Here is a 21,165-nt window from a genome sequence, read left to right on the forward strand (position 1 = left end):
TGCATTTGAAGCTGGTCCTTGACCTAGCTGTGCCCATGTTAACAACACACTTTAACTCTGGACTTCATCAGCTCTTTACACATTCACTATAGGCTTCCCTTGCTCAGCATTTTCATTATTGTAACAGTAGTAAAACTAACAGGGTCTGTATGAACAGATTTTTGTTCTAAACAACTTATGTCAGCATCTTCATGTACATTTGTTTTCTTCCTTTTAAGTGAGTTGCCATCAAATTCAGTGTTTGAAGATAGTTTGAATAGTTTGAAGTTTGTTAATTACATTTATTTTTTGTATGTGTGTATATATGTCATGTTACACATGTAAAGATCAGAGGACATAATTGAACGAAACAAAAGGTTATTATTTTTCAACTACTAAAAAGTGTATCAGTCAAGGTTCAAAAAAATGGAGAAGAAAAAAAAGACATGTAACTTAGTGTGCCCAAGTTATAGCAGCAGGAATAAGCTTGAGGCCAGGCTGGAATAAATGGTGATACCTTGTTTCAACATACACATGCACGCGTGTGCGCGCGCACACACACACACACACACACACACACACACACACACACGGCATATTAATCATTATAAAATAAAAATTATTAGATAATAATACTTGATTATTTTATACCAAAAATATTAGTAGATAAATAGCAATCTTGGTAGATAGCTGGATATGAATAGTTATATCAATCATTTTATATATGTTAAATTAATATATTCATAGTCATTCACAATTTAAGTACTTATTTTTTCATTATTTAATTGTCCTTTCATTTTATTTGTTGTTTTTTTTTTTCATTTTAGATGTCACTTGTTAACCTATATAACATACATAATACCCATGCTACATTTCTTCAAGAACTGCATTGCATAAATATAGGAATAATTGTTTGCAGCACAGCAGAAACATGGGGTGTAGCTTGGTTGTTGGAGTGCTTGCCTAGTATCCATGAGTTTCTGGATTTGATCCATAGCACGGTATAAAACAGGTTGATGGCTCATGTCATTCATATATATTTGCTCTCAAGGGATAGAGGCAACAGAATCTAAGTTCAAAATCATCCTAAGCTACAAAGCAATTTGGAGGATAGCCTAGAATATATGAGACTCTATATCAAAACCAACAAAATATAGTATACAGTTACACTAAATGAAAACCTGTGTCACATCAGGGCCCTAACAGCAGGAGTGAAGCACAATTTTCAGCCATTTCTTTAATATTAAATTTCCTAAACTGTTCACTGAAATAAACATTTATATTTTTCTATATTGATTGGAAGCATAGTAATATAGTCACCACCATGCTAGAAATGAATGATGAGAAAATAATCATTTTCAATTAACTATATCAGGTGAATGATAAAAAAAGAAAAAAAAGGATGGTTTGAATCAGGTGTTTTCTGAGACACTGAAAAGTACATAGAACAGTGATGAAGTCAAGATACAGATCTCAAGTGAAGGCCTCTGAATCTGCATGACAGCTGACAGGTTTATGAGAGTCATCTTACATCTTTGTGCTTGTCATTTATCTGGAAACAGTAAAAATGGTCATTCAACCTCAAAAGGTTGATGGCTAAGTTCTGATTAACATTATTAGTGGTGTTATGAACCCAAATACTATAAGCTGTCTTAAGTTCAGTTTTATTTTTATCATTTATTTTAATTGCATTTTGTTTTATTTTTTGGTCTTTGGGATTGGGATTCTTGTGTAGCCTTGGCTATTGTGGAACCAGCTCTTTAGATCAGGCTGGCCTGAAACTCATGGAAATTCACCTAACTCTGCCTCACAAATGTGGGCATTAAAGGCCTGCATCACCACACACTAGTTTGCCATTTGTTTCAAGATTACCCATAAGATAGAGTCATCTGGGAAGAATGAAACTTAACTGGTTGCCTGTAGGTAGTAAATTTTCTTGATTATTGATAGATGTTTGAAAGTGCCCAGTCTACTATGGACACTGACATCCCTAGAAAGTTTAGCCTGTGTAGTATAAAAAATTAAAATGAACAAATTATGTAGAGGAACTGGTAGGCATAATTGCTCTATGGTCCTTGGTTCAGTTCCTACCTCCAGGTTCCTTTCTTGGGTTTCTGGCCTGAATTACCTTAATGATGGACTATTACATTACAATAGGAAGAGAATATCCACCCCCTTGCCAGTTGCTTTTGGTCATGTTGTTTTATCACAGAAATAGAAACTAATTAAAAAATAAAATCCACGATAATGTTAAGTGATACATAGTATATTAATATAATGTTTCTATTGATCAGCAAAGTGTCTAATGAACCAGTTTATTAAATATTGTAATAAATTAAATTTCACTTAGTTTTTCTCACCAAAACATGCCAACACACATTTATAAAACAAACGTTATACATCAAGGACCTGAATAAGAAAGCTATCTACCTGTAACTTCTAAAACTATATACCAAAAAAATTTTCAAAGGGAATAGGAGGATTTCACCAGTAGATTAATATGGAATTTATTTTCTTTATGTTTCATATGTTTGTTCAGAAGTACAAATATTAGTTATAAGCACATTTATCAAGCCCCCAAAACTTAGCAGACTCCCAGATGTTAGCACAACTGACTCCATGATAGAGGTATTATTCACACCATAAAACTCAGCACATAGACAGTACTACTTGCCTAAATGTAAACATTGATCTAATCCATCAAAGTCCATAGATCCTGGAAAGTTTCTAAATGTACTTTTTCTTTTAGCTTCTGTTCTAATTCTTCAGGCTAACTTCTTGCTAACTGAAGTATGTCAACCAATGATATGGTGTCTATGCTTTAATGGTCACCCTAAGAATTGATAAGGCTAGTAACCTGAATACTCATCATAGTTTCCAGCTGGGTAATAAAGACTTTCTATTGCCTTAAGTCTGTATCTGAGTAGTCTTCCTTTGTGGTTACTCTACAATAGGACGAATCTGTAAAACACAGAAAACAAGAATTTCTATACTGATGCTTTATGAAACATACAGTACATCAGCTAGATCAGCTGAAGAAAGGTCTCACAATCAAATGGTAGAAGATTGTGATATTATATGTCTGATAATGTACATTATGCTGAAATGATACAAGCATTTGTAACTCCAAAATTAGGTTTTGTCCTCAACAATGATCTGATAACAAATTATTTCATTTTAAGAAAAAAACCAATGAAAATCTCTGGAGCAGTGTAGAATCATTGCTTTCTTCATGGGAAAATTGGAGTTTGAGTTTGTGATTAGTTTCTCATATTTTCCTATACTCAGTTCTTTTTCACTCTGATCCTTGAAGACATGACACAAATATTAGTCAAGATATTGAGCAAGTTAATAAAATAATGGTAATGCCCAGTCTCCTCTCCTTTCTTCCTTGTGACTCAAGATGAAGGCTGAAATTTTTTGTTTGTTTGGCTTCCCCACTTCATGTGGCTTTGGAGACACACATTCAACTACATAGGTAGTATGTTGCCTCCTTAAAGGATAGACTATTGGATTCTTTCCTAGCACATTGAATCTCTTATTATTCCATGGTTCACACTCACTACTGCCTTCAAGAAGCAGTGCTTTTAAGATTTGTTTGTTTGTTTTCTCGGAATTTGTAATTATTATTAGAAGAGAATTTAGTCTGGTATATTCTTCTATTACAACAGTCAGGAAGGATCTTCTATCTTTTAAGATGTTACATAATTGCTTTCTGAATTCTATTTTGTGAATCAGAAAATATGTCAATCCAATTACCATTTTTAAATTTTATAGGTATCTTTTGATTAGTTTTTAATTGTTCTCATTTTCCTAGGCTTTCTTCTATTTCTCTATAATAAACCTAACACTGAGGGGTGCAGTCAAGTGTGTAAAGGCACTGTTTAAATCTCAGATCTTATTTTCTTCTTAGCTCTACATATTCCCTTATTCTTTTGAATATAGTACCTCTGGGTGGTTCCTGCTACCTGTTTCTAGGTTGGAAAGAGTACAGTAAACTACTAAGAATTGTGCAAGATTTTTATTAGCCTCACTCAAAGTTCCCAAAGATCTGATTAGAAGTGTCCTTTGCAATAAAACATACCTTGGTCCTCATTTGTTTGCATTTCTAGTTCCACAAATGTTTCCATACATCATTGAGTTACTTTGTAATCATTAATCTGTTTCTCACAGAAAGTGATACCTAATGCCATCTTCTGTTTTTCTGTTTTGATCTCTTCTCATTATAGTATACTGCTCTATATTGCTCTTTGTTTGAGGTACCATGCAGATTTTAACTATGAGACATTTTATGTATTAGTTATTTATTTCCGTATTTCTTTTAATGAAAACAGTCTTTTATTTTCAGATTTCCTCTTCTCAATGAGGCCTTTACTGAGAATACTATTCTATGTTGTTCATACTTGTAGATACAGATTTCTTAGCGACAAGGCATTTTCCTCAAGGATGATCCTAATTTCTCTGAAGAATGAATGGAATAAGGTCAATTATAAACAGTCTTCAAATTAACATAAGCTGAATCTCATAAAATTACTTATCATGTCTCTTTGTTACACTCCTTTTTTTTAAGCTGTAATATTCAAGGAAATTTTCTCTTAGAAAGGGCATGTTGATTAGAGTATCATCAAAAGTTTAGTAATTATTTTAATTTTATGGTTTGCTGTTTGGTTTTTCCCTGCTTTATTCTGTTCTTTTGGTCCCTTGTGTCTTCACACTTCCAGCTCATTCATTTTTAGTTATTTTAATCTTTTAAATTGTTGTATGGTCTGTTCTTGGTATAATGTCCCCTTCTTTTGCTACAGTATTTCTTCATTATATCTAATATGTTTCTGTGTGTGAGAAAGTCTGTAATTTTTTTTTTCACTGTGAGCTCACCTTTAGGTAGAAAGTGTTTTATGGATGTATGTGATAACAAATCTCAGTTGTCAGCTTGACTACAATTGCAGCCAACTAATATGAAGCTACTGGGTATACTTGAGAAGGATTTTCTTGATTGAATCATTTGAGGTAGAGAGACACACTCGAAATCTGGGACACAACTTCTGGTGGTAGCCCAAATAAAAGGAAAGAAGAAAATAACATAAAATATACAAAGAAAGATTTGCATGTTGCCGGCTTGCCCTCACTCTTCCTCACAAGTTTACCTACCTTATAGCTGATGAAGTTCTTCCTTGGTATTGAAACCTATTCAAGATTCCAGAGCAGAGGGAAGGCCAGCAGCTCTCTAGGACTCCTTGAGATTCCAGCACCACATTGGGACTGCTGAGACATCCAGACTTTCTGGACCAAACACCAATGGGATCCTTGCCATTGTCATCAGGTCTCATCCATTATTGTACTACTGAAACCACTGACTGTAAACCACTCTAAGAAATCTCATTGGCATAGTTTCATGTCTGGATTTGTAAATGTGTCTTGGCTACTGAACTAGTTTAAGTTAATTTATCTGACTGAATAACTGCAACACAATTTCCATTTGCAAGTGAACATAGCATTGAATTGTGCTTTAAATGGGTCTCAATCTTACCTTGCCCTTAATATACAAAATGCTGCTATGAGATTGCAGATTTAAACATTTGTTTCTACCTGACAGCATCAATTTCTCCAGTTTTCTGCTTTCCATCTTTCCAAGTCCTTTACTTCCCTGTATTTGGCCATTTCTGATTCTTATATTTCCCTTGTTTTACATATCTGTCCCTGTTCCCTCTCCCTCCTTTCCTTCCTCCCTCCCTCCTATGCCCATTACTACTCTCCCATCCCACCCTACCCCCCACTCTACAGGGAAGGTGATGCCTTCCAGGAGAGGTAAACAAAATCTGTCAAGTCATTTGGAGTAGGGACTAGGCTCTCCCTCCTGCCTCTAGGTTAAGGGGGTATCCCTCCATGGGGAATGTGCTCCCAAAATCCTTTTGTGCACCAGGGATAAATCCTGATTCCTCTGTCAGAGGTCTCTTAGACTGCCAGGCCTTCTAACTAAGACCCATGTTCAGTGGGTCTGAGTTGGTCCAATGTTGGACTCCCAGCTATCAGTCTGGGGGCCCATTAGCTCCTCTTTATTCAGGTCAGCTGTCTCTATGTGTTTCTGTAGCCTGGTCTTGTTCTCCCTTTCTGCATCTGGATTCCAGTTTGGCTGAGTGTTTATCTGTGGGTCTCTGCTTCGGTTTTCATCAGCTACTAGATGAGGTATTTATGATGGTGAATAAGTGAATGAGTCTTAGTTTCACAGTTAATCAGACATCTTTTAAAATTTATCCAATTTAGTTACACATTTACATGCACTAAAATCATGAAGAATTTTGACAAACAATAATGTGTGATTTTTTTCTTCATTATATTTCACCTGTTTAGTTACACTTCATTTTATAGTGCACTGTGTAACCAGTCTACAATATGCTGAAATCACACTAAATGTCTCTTTATTTCCTAAAAATTCAATAAGGCTCTTGCATCTATAAGCTTATATATGCCCTGATTATTATAGAATTATTTATTAACTTTCCTATATTCTTTCTGGGAAAATTCATACACATAATTCATGTCGAAATCAAATGGCTTCTCTGTGGAGATTCAGCTGAATTTTCAAACTGACTTATTATGTCACTGGCAGATATGTTTCTGCCCTGTAAACCCAAATGTCTATTCCTTCAAAATGGGTAGGGTGAGTTATTACCCTATAACTTCCCACTAAAGTTCAGGGGAAGGCAAAGACAGAATTATGTAATTAAAATGTGACTTTAAACATGTAGCTCAATTTTGGTAGCAATTTCATATTAACATCTATTCTTTTCAATTTTAACCACTATAGTATATAACGTGGTTTCAAGGAAACTCTATCACCATTGACATGTTTGGTTTGTTGATAAAAACTCTAAGCATTCCTTTTCAAACATTCATTCCAAACTTACAAATGAAAACAGATACTGAAGTTTCTTTTGCCTGCACTTTCATTTTTATGTGAATAGATGCAAATACCAATAACTATAAATTACGTTTGCCTCCCATATTTCAACATTTTTAAAAAATTATATGTTATGACAATAACAATATCGTCTAGTTATAAGCCCATTCTCTAAGCCTGATGATGTGAGTTTCATCTCTAATTCCAAAAACAAAATGGGATAACTGGTTTCTGAAAGTTGTCAAGTGACCTATGACATGGAGATATATTAAAAAACAACAACATTAAAATAGATTCTATTTTAATTTTTTTAATTTTTAATTTTTTTTATCAGCTAATGGAGAGAGAAGTAGGAGAAAATGAGAGGGAGGAGAGGAAGGCATGTGCGACCAGGAGGATTGAGCCTGGTTAGGAATGGAAAATAGGAAAGAGAGAGAGAGACAGAGAGAGAGAACATAAAAGAGGGAGGCAATATTGGTTTGAAGATAAAGTTGAACACAAAGAAAGGTCGAGGGAAGTACAAGACTGCTCCCAAGTAACAATCTCAGCTTCCGTGGAAAGGCTATCATAAATGCCCTTCCCGGAGAGTGAGATCAACAACTAACTTCTCCATGGAGTCCTCAACTAATGCCTGTTGAAAACAGGAGCAAACACCCATACATAAACACTGAGTCAAACTAGAACCCAGAAGCAGATGGAGAGGACAAGACCATGCGGTAGAAGTACATAGAGACAGCTTACCTGAACAAGGAGGAGCTAAGGGCCACTAGACTGATAGCTGGGAAGCCAACAGGGGTCTGACTCGGACCCCCCTGAATAGATTCTATTTTAACTTATATTTTTAATAGAAGTTGCTACCAAGCATTAACACGTATAGAGTACCTATTCAACTGTGTATGACATGGAAATCTCATATTTTGAATACAAGCATATATGCTACCTTCTATGATGACAATTTTCATTAAAAATTCACTCACGTCTTGACCCAAATGAAAGGTCAAATATTATGACTATATTCTAAAATTGGAAGTTTATGTACTTTTACAATACCCATGCAAGTAATACAGACCAAGTGAATTTTTAAAAAGAAATGTTTTGTTTACTCATAAGTCAATGTATCATGCCATCCACCTAATAAAGATTGACATGTAAGTTAATGATGATGAAATAGGGCTATAGGGATTGTGCAGCCAGGCATTTCTGTAGAACAATAGCAGCTTAAACTTCAATAACACAGAAATTTTAATATGTTAGTTTGTGCAAAATAAGTAATTTTGACTTTCTTATTAACTTAAATCTATTAAAGGGAATTATATATGTATATGTGCTTATCATATTTTTAAATGATTATTTCAAGCACATACATAAATACATAGTCAAATACATTAGTCAAATATATATGACAAATATATAAACTAAATATAATGCAAATATTTATGTATCATGTATTTGTACATATATGAATATACATGTATATTATATTTATATATGTACATAAATGTGTAACTAAGAAAACTATAGTTGAAGCATTTATGGACTCATCCTACTGACCCCCCCAGCAAATACTAGACTTATATACACTATCAGGGAGTGAAAGGCAGACTGAAGGGCAGGCTGTGACTATTTCAAACTGTGGCAATAGGATGGTGCTGTCTTTTGGTACCAGACAAAAGAGTCTATCAGCATAGGTCTGAAATGACAGGAGCAAAATCACAGAGTTGAACATCCTGAGCGGACATCTGTGTACAGAATATTTGAAGACGAGAATGCACAAAAGTTAATAGATCCTATTGAGGATACTGTTGTTCTTGCTCTCAGGCCTAGAACTAATTGAATCAATTCATTAAATTATCCCTGGTATTTATGAAGAAATAGTATATGTTATGTACATCATAATGAACAATGTGCAATCTATTTATGAGCACAACAAAATAGAATGTAAGCAACATAATTGCAGGGGGAATTTACTTTAAAACATTAGGGGTAATAGAATAATTAGAACTTTAATAAATCTTGAACAAAACTAAAATAAATACCAATAAATTGTAAATATATGGTAAGTAACAGTAATAGCTATAACTTTTTGCCATTATAATTCATGTAAGTTGTTTGGATTTTCTTATTGAAAGACATTAGTCATTAAATAATAATAAAGACTTAAAGACAGGTCTCTAAGCAAACATTTAAAACAGAGGAGTTAAAGTATTACTTAAAGTGACATATTAGATCCAAGTCCAAACTCACATAAAGCTATGCTTTGAAATGAACTTGATAAGTAACATCAGAAGAAGAAAGATTTGAGAAAGTTATGGCATGGAATCTCACTCTGGGCAAAGAAAAATTTATTGCCATTGACACAATTAAGATAATTCTTAGAAAACCATTCAGATAAAAAACTGATGTGCTTGGGACCAAGACATGGCTCAACAAGTAAAATCACTCACCATGTGTACCTGAGGATCACAAGAACCTGCCTAAAACAAATCCTGGTAGCTAGCTTCTGTAAACCCTGCACTCCTACCTATGGGGAGAGAGGACAGGAGAATACTTAGAAGTTTTGGAACTTAATATAAGAAGGGAAATACCAAAAAAAAAAAAAAATCCTGCCACAAACCAGGCAGACAGGGATGACAGATACCTGAGACTATGGCATGTACTCACATGTGCATTCACATGTGCACACACACACACACACAAGCACGCACATGCACACACACATCCTCAAAAAGTTTTGAAGGAAATCCTGTTTATGTCAACCCATTATTACTGAAAATATTTGAAATGGAAACATTTATAAAATATAGAAAATCTGAGGATGAAGTTAGAAAATTATTAAATAAAAAATTACATGCTAAAATTTTAAATGAAATATAAAAAATATTTAATTGATAAATTTTAGATAATATATATTAAGAGGTAATTGTTTTACAATGAAATATGTAATGAATAAAATAATTAACTTCAATCATTGTAAAAGTATTTACCTTAAGACAAATATGTTTGAATTATTCAATTTAGTCTAATTCTTATTCTATATATACTTAAATTATTTTATTATTTATTTCTTGCTTTTATTTTGTTAGCATTTTTAAATTATTCACCCTAGCCTGCTAATTTTCTGAATGGTTGTTTATGTTTGCACTTATTTCTGCTCCTGTGTTTAGTATTTTTTTCCTCCAATAACCTTTAAATTTACTTTTTAGTTTTCTTTGTTTTGGGTAATTTCATATCTATTTAGTCTTTTCCAGTACAAGCAGTTAAATGAATGGTCATTCATTTGAGTTTTTGGCATTGATTTAAAGTCTTTTTCTGGTTATCTTAAGCCTGGGGTTCACCCTCTGTCCTTTTTCTGAGGTTCTATTATCCTTTCTGTATGGTAAGCATTCTTGCCATTGTACTATTTGTATTTTAAATGTTTTTTTTTTTTTTTTTTTTTTTATGGAATATTGTTGTCCTCTACCTCCAGTGAAGTGGGTATTTTGAGGTTACTAGACAATTAACTCACCTGGTTCACTTCCGGCTTAATCCTTACTTGCAGGAGAGCAGTTAAAATCTCAGCCTTGTCATTATTTCCTTAGATTAATCTAACTCAAGCTGGCTTCAACTCCATACTTAAACCCATACTGGGCTTTCAACTTTCAAACTCTCTTTTAGGCAGAAGTGCTCTACTAGAGACTCAATCAACTCTCAGCAAATTTTAAAATTGTATTTTCTAATAACATGATTTTATTTCACATGCATTTGTTTATATGATCCTAATAATATAATATAAATCCTAAATGTATTGGCTTAATTATTTTCTATAGGATAATCTCAGTATTGATTTTTTTCAACTGGCAATAAAAACCTTAAAGAAATGTCATCTGGAAAAATGATATATTCATTTACTACTGAAAATATCTAATTCTGAACTTTGAAGTACACAAATAGTTATATTTCTTAATAATAATGTTGGCATCCTCGTCTTCACCACAGTAGCTCAAGAGTAATCTTAAAGACTAAGGAACATGAAAGTATTACAATTTAGATATCCCATTAACTTGAATTCATACAAAAGTCAAAAGAACCTGAATTATATATATGTACTAAAACTTCTAATTGAACAAAAAAGTGATACAAGAGAGGGAAGTTAATTTATTTCCATAACTGACCTCTCTTAATTCTTATGATAGTCTGCTGATTTATTTAACACTCACAAAGAGATATAAATATAAATTAATGTTATATACTCAAATATACTTGTCAACAAAATATTAAATGGAAATGATTTTATACTTAGTGGGAATTCATTTGTAACTCAAATAAATTGCTGTGATTATGTATCACCTACTGAACTTGAACCTCACTTATGTAGTAAACTTCATCTGTTTGGCAAATTATTCTTTGTTATAGAAAAAAATGATAACCTCTTCAAGATTAAAAGACGAAGAAACCATAAACTGTGGTTACATGCATGGTATTTTATTTAGTAAGTACAAGTTGTTTTATTGCAAATTTTAGGGGATTATATCTATTTTCTGTGTTTGTAGTAAGGCATAAAATGATATCAAAATAGTATACTATCCCCAAAGCCTACAGATTATAATCAGAATTCTGATTTTCATTTGATATTTGAATCCTTTCTATATTTTGCTTTTTAACAAACTGATGGTTATTCTACAATGTGTATGAAAATTATTCATCTTTCAATGAGGGAAATTAACAATGACCATAGTACAGATGGACAGAGTGTACGAGTAAGTGTTCAAAGGGACAGGCATCCTCTCTCTATGTATGTCAGTTAATTTTCATATGTATCTCATGCATAGTGGTTTTTTTATTCATTGAATAAACTAGCCTTGGCTAACCTGCAGTTTCCATTCTGTTATTTGAGATATATTTCCATTCATTAGAAATATGGGCTTTCTCTTAAATTCTCACTTTTTTCTTTTTTTGATGTGCAGGTTTTGGCTGATTGGTTTAAAAAAGAAACTGGTAAGATGACAAATTTAAACATTCAAAAGGCACATTGGGCCTGATTATCTTTATAGTTCAGAAAATTAAAGGAAAAATAAAAACCATAGAAAGACTTCATGGTGAGGTTAAGGGCCTGTCCATTCCTGCTAAACAGAGGTCATTATTTCTTAAAGGCTTTAGAGAAAAGGTGGAGTTTCCATACCATATATTGGATAAGTATTCTGTAGTAGTTCCTCAAAGTCAGGCTATTTCTGATTCCCAGGTGAAAAAGAAAAGGTCAACCCTTTAGTAAATATGTATCCATTAAAGTCTATGGTGCTTGGAAAATTTAGTTTAAGGAAATGACAATCACTGATTCATAGAAACACAATGTATACTTCATGCCATTTCTATTACAACTACTGTGAGGGCAGAGAGAGAGAGAAAGAGGGAGGGAGGGAGGGAGAGAGAAAGAGAGAGAGAGAGAGAGAGAGAGAGAGAGAGAGAGAGAGAGAGAGAGAGGGAGAGAGAGAACAAGAGAGAGGAACTGATTTAGGTGACCTTGGCCTGAGCAACCCATAGCCCAAACCAAACACAAAACAGAAATGATAGTTATGGAGCTGGATTAACAGGCAAGACCTTGTGCTAACCCAACTAACAACCTCATTTAGATCCATCCCCCCCCAAGCCCAAAATTTCCTACAACCTATCCTCTGACATGTATACATGAAGGCATATACACAAATAAATTTCTAAATGTAAAGAGTGGTTTGAGAAGTAATGAAATAAATTGATCACAACATAATATCAACATGGGGTACAAAAGAAAAAAAATATACTTCTGTTCAAACTGATGCCTTAAGAAAGAGCAGGAAGGCAAAAGCAGGAAGGCAAACTTTATCTCTATGGTAGTATCTTTGCTAATTGGAAATGGAATATACATCTCCTGGGATAAGGTCAGGTTATATGAACCAAACATAATGGCAGTTTACACTTAAGAAAAAAAAAAAAAACAGTATGCTTTCTAACATGACAAGAGTGATTTACAGTTAATAACAGAGGGGGAAGGCCAGGCCTCTCAGTTACCCTTGACTTCTCCTAGGACAAAAAGAGAGAGAGAGAGAGAGAGAAAGAATGTGCTCTGATGCTCTGAGCTACTTCCATTCTTCCCAGTCATTACTGCTCAGTTATATTTTAGTGATGGAATCTATCAGTACTGACTTTATTGACACTAAAGTGGATTTGTTTATGTGCTTACTGAATAAGACAGCACTTCTGCTGCACTCCTATTGCTAAGGAGCTGAGAAAGCAAGTGCTATTCTTACTTAATTGTCTTTCACTGGTTCACTTAGCCTCAAATCTCAGTGCAAAATGGTATTAATCCTTCATCATTTTAGAGGAATGTGGAAAACTGCCAGCCTGAAATATTTGGCTACTTATTATTATTGATGTATTAGTTTGTTTTGTAAGACAAGTAATTTAATAGTTTCTTTAGGATTTTTTAAGCTTTCTATCAGAAAGGCACACTTATTTTAAACACAGTTCTGTAGTTTAACTCCTTACCAACTGATCCTTCAGAATTATAATTTGGTAGAAGATGCATCTACTAAACCATCCTGTTGTAACAATGTATTTCTGAGACCTTGGTTGTTGGAAATAGCATTGTTCCTCTATGAACATTTTGTTTGGGATGGTTGCTACATGTTTCCTGAAGAGAGAAGCACTTTTAATAATATATTTAAAGCAAAGTATTTCTCCACTAGTATGGTTTATAAATGTGAATTTTACAGACATTTTATGATGTGGCCTGTTTTCATTTAGGAATGACATTTCCATTTCTGAGACAAAAGAACGGGACAGGAGTGGCAGAGACAAGGGAGGGACATGTAAGCTATCCTTGCTATCTGGGGAGTTTTCTGCTTGTCATTTGTTTTATTGGTAGACTAAGGTCCACATACAGACTATGTAATGTAATAATTCCTGATTTCAGAATATGGTTACCAGGAATTTTATGGTCAAATTTGCCAGCATTAAAATCTCTGACCTGCAGGTCTAACAAGCTGGCTTCAAGTACCTAGTGTGCCATGGGTTATTTAAAGGTATAGATAATCTAACTCTACTAATAGGGATGATTATATTATAAAGAGACACTTGTATATCTTCCTTTGAATATAAGAATATTAAAGTAGCAAGCCCAAGATATTGGAATTTCCTCTAGAACATCACACATTTGGAGCATGAGAGGAAAGAGGGAGAGGCTCTGCAGCCAGCCAGACAGACAGGAATCTTGTTCCCAGGAAAGAGGTACATAACTTTTCAGACCACCCTGCAGGAGAAGCTGGAATCAAAAGAGTGTTGATGGTCAAAACATCACTTGCCTTAGAATGCTTAGTTATGCATATTCTAGGCTTGTATTTAAACCTGAACCTCATAGTCAGAAACAGAGAGTGGACTTGGAAAACGCTGGGCTTCTTTGTTCATCATACCAACTTGACAACATTAAATACATCTCCTTTTACTGACTGTTCTAATATATATATATATATATGATGGAGTATGTCCTTTAATATGATTCTTTTATTGGTTGATGAATAAAATACTGTTGGTCAATAAGGCAGGAAAATAGGTAGGTCTAGTAAACAAGGAGAATTCTGGGAAAGGTAGGCAGAGTGAACCCAACACACCGAGTTGCCATGCTGCCCAAGGAGTAACAACATGATGGGGCAATACTGGGAAAGTAACAGCCTTGTGTCAATACAAAGATTAATTGAAATGTGTTAATATTAAGACAGAGCAAGCCAATAAAAAGCTCTAGTCATTGGCTAACAGGTTTACAATTATTACAGCATCAGTGTGTTTATTTGGAGGTTAGAAGAGTAGCTGAGACCAGCTAGGACAATGAACCACTAACATAATAATATGCATGTACGTTTCTATTATAAAAAGATAGATAAAATGATAGATTAGATAGACAGATAAATAGATGATATATAGGATGATAAATAGATATATAGACAGATGGAGACACACACACATAATACATACACACACACTACACACACACACACTCACACTCATACACATCTGGCTTAGACTATTTCCAAATGATTAAGTTTGAGTAAAAATAGAGGATGCTTTGGTTATATTACTTTTAGAAGTTTGTCAAAAATATTATTTTGTGACAGACCAATTGCTGAAAAATATATTCTTCTGAGGAGCACAGTGAAAATTAAATGACTTTTTACAATATAAGTATTAGGGAACAGCATATCAGCATCTGTAATTGAGAAAAATATGATTTGATATATAGGATACATTAAAGAATTACAAATATTATAATAACTCTTAAATATGAATAAGAAATGTTATTTTCTTTATGGTTGGTGAAGTTGATTTTTTCTAAAAGTTTTCTTTAATGAAAACAACAAAGAAACCCCTCTTTCATCTAATTGACATTTGTTATTCTCATGTCAAACCTTACTTAAAACTGAGATGTACTCAGAAAATATATGCTTTAATTTTCCCTTCAATTTTAAGTTTCAATTCTATGGTGGCTTATAAATTCTAAATTTACTCAAATCTGTGTTAGTTCTTGAGACTGAATACCTGAAGGTGACTCTTAATTTGGTGAGGAGAGGAGTTATGTTTTTTGGCAATTGGACTCAACCATATTAAATCGGATTAAAAGCAAGATTAGATTAGTTTGGTGTAGTCATAATCTGTAAGGGAACCATTGCTATGCTACACGGCATGGTAAACATTTAGCAAATGACATGTCTGCCTTGTCAGAAAGTCAGTGACCTGAAAGAAAACAACACAGTAAGAAGTAATATTTTTTTCATTCATTTATTCATTGGTTCATTTTGCCTTACAAATGAAAAGTGGGATTCTGGGCAATGAGAGTATTTGTTTTCGATTTTGACCTACTTTTGTAGTCAAATTTACACATCTAACATGATAAATATGAACTAACAGTAGTAGCTGTCCATCAAATGTCTTTCAAATCTTTTAACTATTATGCATGTAAGTGAAGGACAAACCTTGCACTAACATCACCAAAGGATTCTGGGAAATAAACACATTATACTGTAACACTCAGCACAGCAGGCAGTGTTGGGAGCTGAAAAGATGTCTTCACTAATACAAAAAGACAAAATACATCTCAGGATGATGATATGGCAAAACGTAACAAAGATTCAAAAAAAAAGAATTGTAAATTGTTAACAATACAGATTCTTTTGGCATGCATACATGACTATTCATGTCTGATCCACAATATTTTTATCTAAACCTTGATGTCATCATAAAATATACAGAACTATAGTGAAAGATATTTTGCATGTCACTAAGAGGGAGCTATATTCTTGCTGAGTAGCTAAGAGCATCTCAGGCTCCTTTGGAGCACCAGAGTTCAGTTCCCAGAACTCATGTTGGGGTCACACAACTACCTGTAATTCTATAACTCAAGGAGCTCCAATCGAACACTTTATTTTAGCCTCTGATGAAACACACACACACATACACACACACACACACACTCACACACACACACACATAAATACAAAGGGAGAAAAAGGGACAGAAGGAAAGAAACAAAGACAGAGACAGAAAAACCACAAGTGTAAGAAGTTTATAAGCACATCACTTACAGCACTAATATGTTCAAAAACATGTTTAAGGAATATTAATCCAATGAGAAAATATAAATGAAATTATAAAGGGCATACACTAATTGTATGAAAGCCAGATGGTAAATTTGAAAGACAGATATAAAACTTGGATAATGATGGGTCCATGACTAATGAAGTCACATTTTAAGATTTCTATAGCAATACAATTTTCCCTTCTTAGAAGCATAAAATTAATGATCCTCCAGTAAGTACTGGTATCTAGATGAATAGTTTAAATGTCCATAGTTCCTTGAAATTTGACTTTGAGATGGAATTCGTTTCTTAGGCACTTTTATTTCCCTTGGAGCTCTCTGTGAGTCTTTGTCCAAAGTAAACCTCATAAAACAATATACTTAATAATTGTTAGTCACAGAGTTTGACGTCAGCCCTCCTGAGCACCACAAAGTGACAAGTACATAGAACTCAGCCTACAGGTTCTGGTGCTATCTGTGTTCATATTTCTCCCTACTCTGCACTAAAAGTTAAGCTTTCCAAATCTTTTGGAATCCCCCCAGGTAGTGGTGCTGATGGGTAAAACTGGATGTCTGATTGTACCTCATTACAAGATGGAGATTTAAAGGAGTTGCAGAAGCAACAGAGAATGCTCTTACTGAGAGGTTGTGAGTATAGACATGATTCAGATGCTTATATACAATTCAGGCTATCATCTTGTCTATGCAATATAAAACTCTTGTTCCCCAATAATGTTGCTTCATTGTCTTTCTCCCTATCTTGTCCCTAGGTTATTTTTAATAATGTTACTATTTCATGCATTTTAATTGTTTCATTTTATTATATAAAAGGTTCTCCAGAAAGTAATTGCTTTCTAAACTAGTATTTGTTTAATTTTACTTAATTATATCTAATCAATGTTTTTGTGATGTCCATGTAGAGAAGTTCAAATAATACAAAAATATATATTTCCAGTGTTATTTTCTCTATCTAACAAAAATTATGGCATAGTGCTTATCTCCCTAGATTTCAAAGATGAAAAACACAACAAACAAACAAACAAAAGGAGACAATACAAAAAAACAAGAAATTGGTTCAAACATGCACATGCTCTGATATTAGAAATTCAATTTATAAATTCTGCCCTTCCATATGACCTTATTTTTTATAATTACTTTTTCACTAGTTCATTTCTCTTTCATATTATTTATTTTATTGTGATGTCTGATTCAAAACAGAAGAGTGATCTTAACACTTCAATTTGGAACTTTTTAAAAGTTGAAGAAAATGTGTTTTAAAGGAATCTTTGCACCTGTTGCAAAAGCTGATTTTGATTACCATAGCTTTGTTTGTTCTGTGCCTTCCATCCTTGTATTTTGAGTACCCATCATACTTCCTGAAGTTTTCCACTATGTCCACTTTCTTGTTGCAAATTTTCGATGAGAAATTCTAACCAATTTACACATGAATTAGGGCAGAGATGTTGAGGTATGGGAAATGAGATGAAGCATTTGGTGAGAACTTACCTGCCTCCAAATCTGTAAGACTATACTAACGAATACTTGCATGTATATACATCAAGACAAACTGTAACAATAAGCAGTTAATTGTGATGAACTCAAAGGTTGTAGATAGCAGAAACATACTTTAAATGTCACATATATAAAGGAAGCAAACTAGATATGAGAACACATAAAATAGATATATTGTAAAAGTAAGAACAAACATTTTTGTGGACAGACTAATTTGTATCTTATCTCAAAGTAATAGCAAAAATATGTATATGCATTATAACAACATAGATCAAACAAAAAGAAAAGGAAGGTGATCTTCTATAGAAAAATAGCATCTATAGTGCTCTTCATTAGGAAGAAAATCTCGAGCTGGAGAGATGGCTCAGCAGTTAAAGACCAGTGGCTGCTCTTCCAAAGGGCCTGGGTTCAAGTCCCAGAACCCACATGGCAGTTTACAACTGTCTGTAGTAACTCCAGTCCCTGGGTATCAGATACTCTCAGACAGACAAACATGCAGGCAAAACACCAATGCCTATGAAATAAGAAGAAATTCTCTTCATCAAAGTGGTAAAAGATTCAATTAATGGACACAAAACAAAAATAAAATGAACACTTGAAATAATCTCTTAAAAGAAATGAGAATTGTTTAACTATCCAATTAAAATATAAAACTTAATAAATTGGATTGAAAACAAAATAAATCAGAGGTTAAGGGTGACTAAGGTTGAAAGTAAATATGAAAATGGAGCAGTACATGCCAAATTATTTATTATTAATTACTTTGACAATGTAAATAGGCAAAATAGGTGGTATTGATGTAATGTTAATAATACACAAGATAGAATAAAAAGTTAAGTATAATAAAAGTATACAAAACTTTAATTTATCAGGAAAAATAATATTGATTTACTTGTTTAAAGGATGTTTATTTAACATATACTTCATGCTGGTATGTGGTCTTGGTACTCATAGTATATCAATGAAAATTTTCAAATGAACTCAATACTCATAATTTGTATTACCATAGCCTGATGGGAGATGTCATTCTGTATGTTTTTCATAATGAATCAAGCACTGTTGGCCAATAGGAAAGCAAGATAGGTGGGACTAGGAGACAAGGAGGAAAGAGGAAGTAGTAAGGAGGAGTGAAGATGGAGAGTCTGGAGACCGCCATTCCTCTGCTCTTTGTTAAGACCACGTGGAAATACATAGAAATGGGTTAATAATTAAGACAGAGCTCACTGATAAGAAACTAGCACCTGGCCAACAGCATAATATCAAATACAGAGTCTCTGTGCATTATTTGGTGCTGGCGTGGCGGCGGGACAAGACCAGGCGGCTGGCAGGAAAAACCTTACTTCTTACAATAGCCTATATCTGAAAGTGGATCAATAGTTAAATAAGGAATATTTTTGAGGCTGTTCCTGTTTCAATGGTCCAGAAAGGGCATAATTTGGGAGTAACTTTTAACATTCTTAGGAGATATTGCTTGCAGAGGCATCAACTATGGGTACTACTATGATGAATGGCAGCAACATTGAGTATATGACAATGTGATTGTTTGTCCTTCCAATTGTTTACTTGAAATATCTCTTAAGAATTGTTTCAAAGTTTGAGATGCTCATAATCTAAATGATTTACAAGGATATTTTGCAGATATCTTAGAGAACTGGGGGTTTTCTTGTAAATAAGCATTTAATAGTCAGGCAATGCTCAATTCTATGTAGACAACAAAGATTCTTTTAGAATTAAAGAAATGGCAACTGATATAAACCTACATGTCAAAAATAACATTGGTAGAAAGTAAAATCATGAGGAAAGTTCACATTGAATTATTTTGGTCACTTATATAATGAAGTTGACTTGCTACTTACAAGCTATACATTAGTTTTAATTCTAAAATATCACTTTTTCCCTTTTTTTATTTAAATTTGAAACAAGGTTGTTTTACATGTCAATCCCAGTTCCCTCACACTTCCATCCTCCCCTATCATCCCCCACAAAACCCTAGCCCATTGCCTTTCTGCTCCCCGGGGAGGGTGATGCCTTCCATGAGGAATCTTCAAAGGCTGACATATTATTTGGGGCAGGGCGTAGCCCCTCCCCCATGTGTCTAGGCTGATAAAGTATCCCTCAGTGTGGAATGGGCTCCCAAAGTCCATTCCTGTACTAGGGATAAACTACCAGATGTCCTATAGACTGCCTGGTCCTCCTAACTAACACCCACACTGAGGGGGTCTGAGATGGTCCTATGGTGGATTCCAAGCTATCAGACTGGGGTGCATGAGCTTCCCCATGTTCATCATGTCAGATGGTTCTGTGGATTTCTCCAGCCTGGTCTTCTACCCTTTGCTCATCAGTGCTCCCTCTCTGTAACTGGATGCCAGGAGTTCAGCTAGTGTTTAACTGTGGGTGTCTGCTTCTCCTTCTATCAGCTACTAGATGAAGGCTTTAGGATGGCATATAAGGTACTCATTAATTTCATTATCACTTTTGGTACATTTCTATAAAATCATCTGTAGCCATAATTATAAAAAAGATTAATTTCTTCTGAAGTAAAGATGTTATATATCTAAATGCAATTTAAAATGCAGAATGAAAATAGTTAAGAGCATTACTGATTGAAATTGCAGAGAACCTCTTATGTAAAAAAGGGTCAAAGGAAAAATCAACCAAGAAATAATCTTTTCAGAAAGCAAGAAGCAATGGAGAGTTTTCTGTCAAAATTCACAACAAAGAAATCTTATACTGAAGGGCACAGTTTTAAGCCTTCTTTTTCAAAAAGGAAAGTGCATGTTAATTTCATGTGATATTGAATATGCAAAAATGTATGATGACCCTATTGAAATATGACAAAATACATTGGAAACAATGAAATAAAGTAGAGAAAAGAAGTTTGCCATAAGATCTGCTGGAGAGGGAAGACAGAAGTAAGCAAAATTTTCAGAAACCGAAGTAAAAGCAAGGAAATCATTTCTGATGGTTAGTGTCTATCATCAACTTGATTGAATCTAGAATCCTTTGAGAGACTGCCTCTGGGCATGTTTGTAGCCAATTGTTTTGATGAAGATAATTGACATGGGAAGAACCACCTTAATGTGGGTGTGACCTCTTCAGGGGATTCTAGCATGTGAAGAATAGAAAAAGAAAGTTGAGCACACATTTGTTGCTGACATATGAGGACACATACTCTGTGAATAACTTCTTCAAACTCCCG

The sequence above is a fragment of the Phodopus roborovskii genome, unplaced genomic scaffold (genome assembly GCF_943737965.1).
Source record: "Phodopus roborovskii unplaced genomic scaffold, PHOROB, whole genome shotgun sequence".
NCBI classification, from domain to species: Eukaryota; Metazoa; Chordata; class Mammalia; order Rodentia; family Cricetidae; genus Phodopus; species Phodopus roborovskii.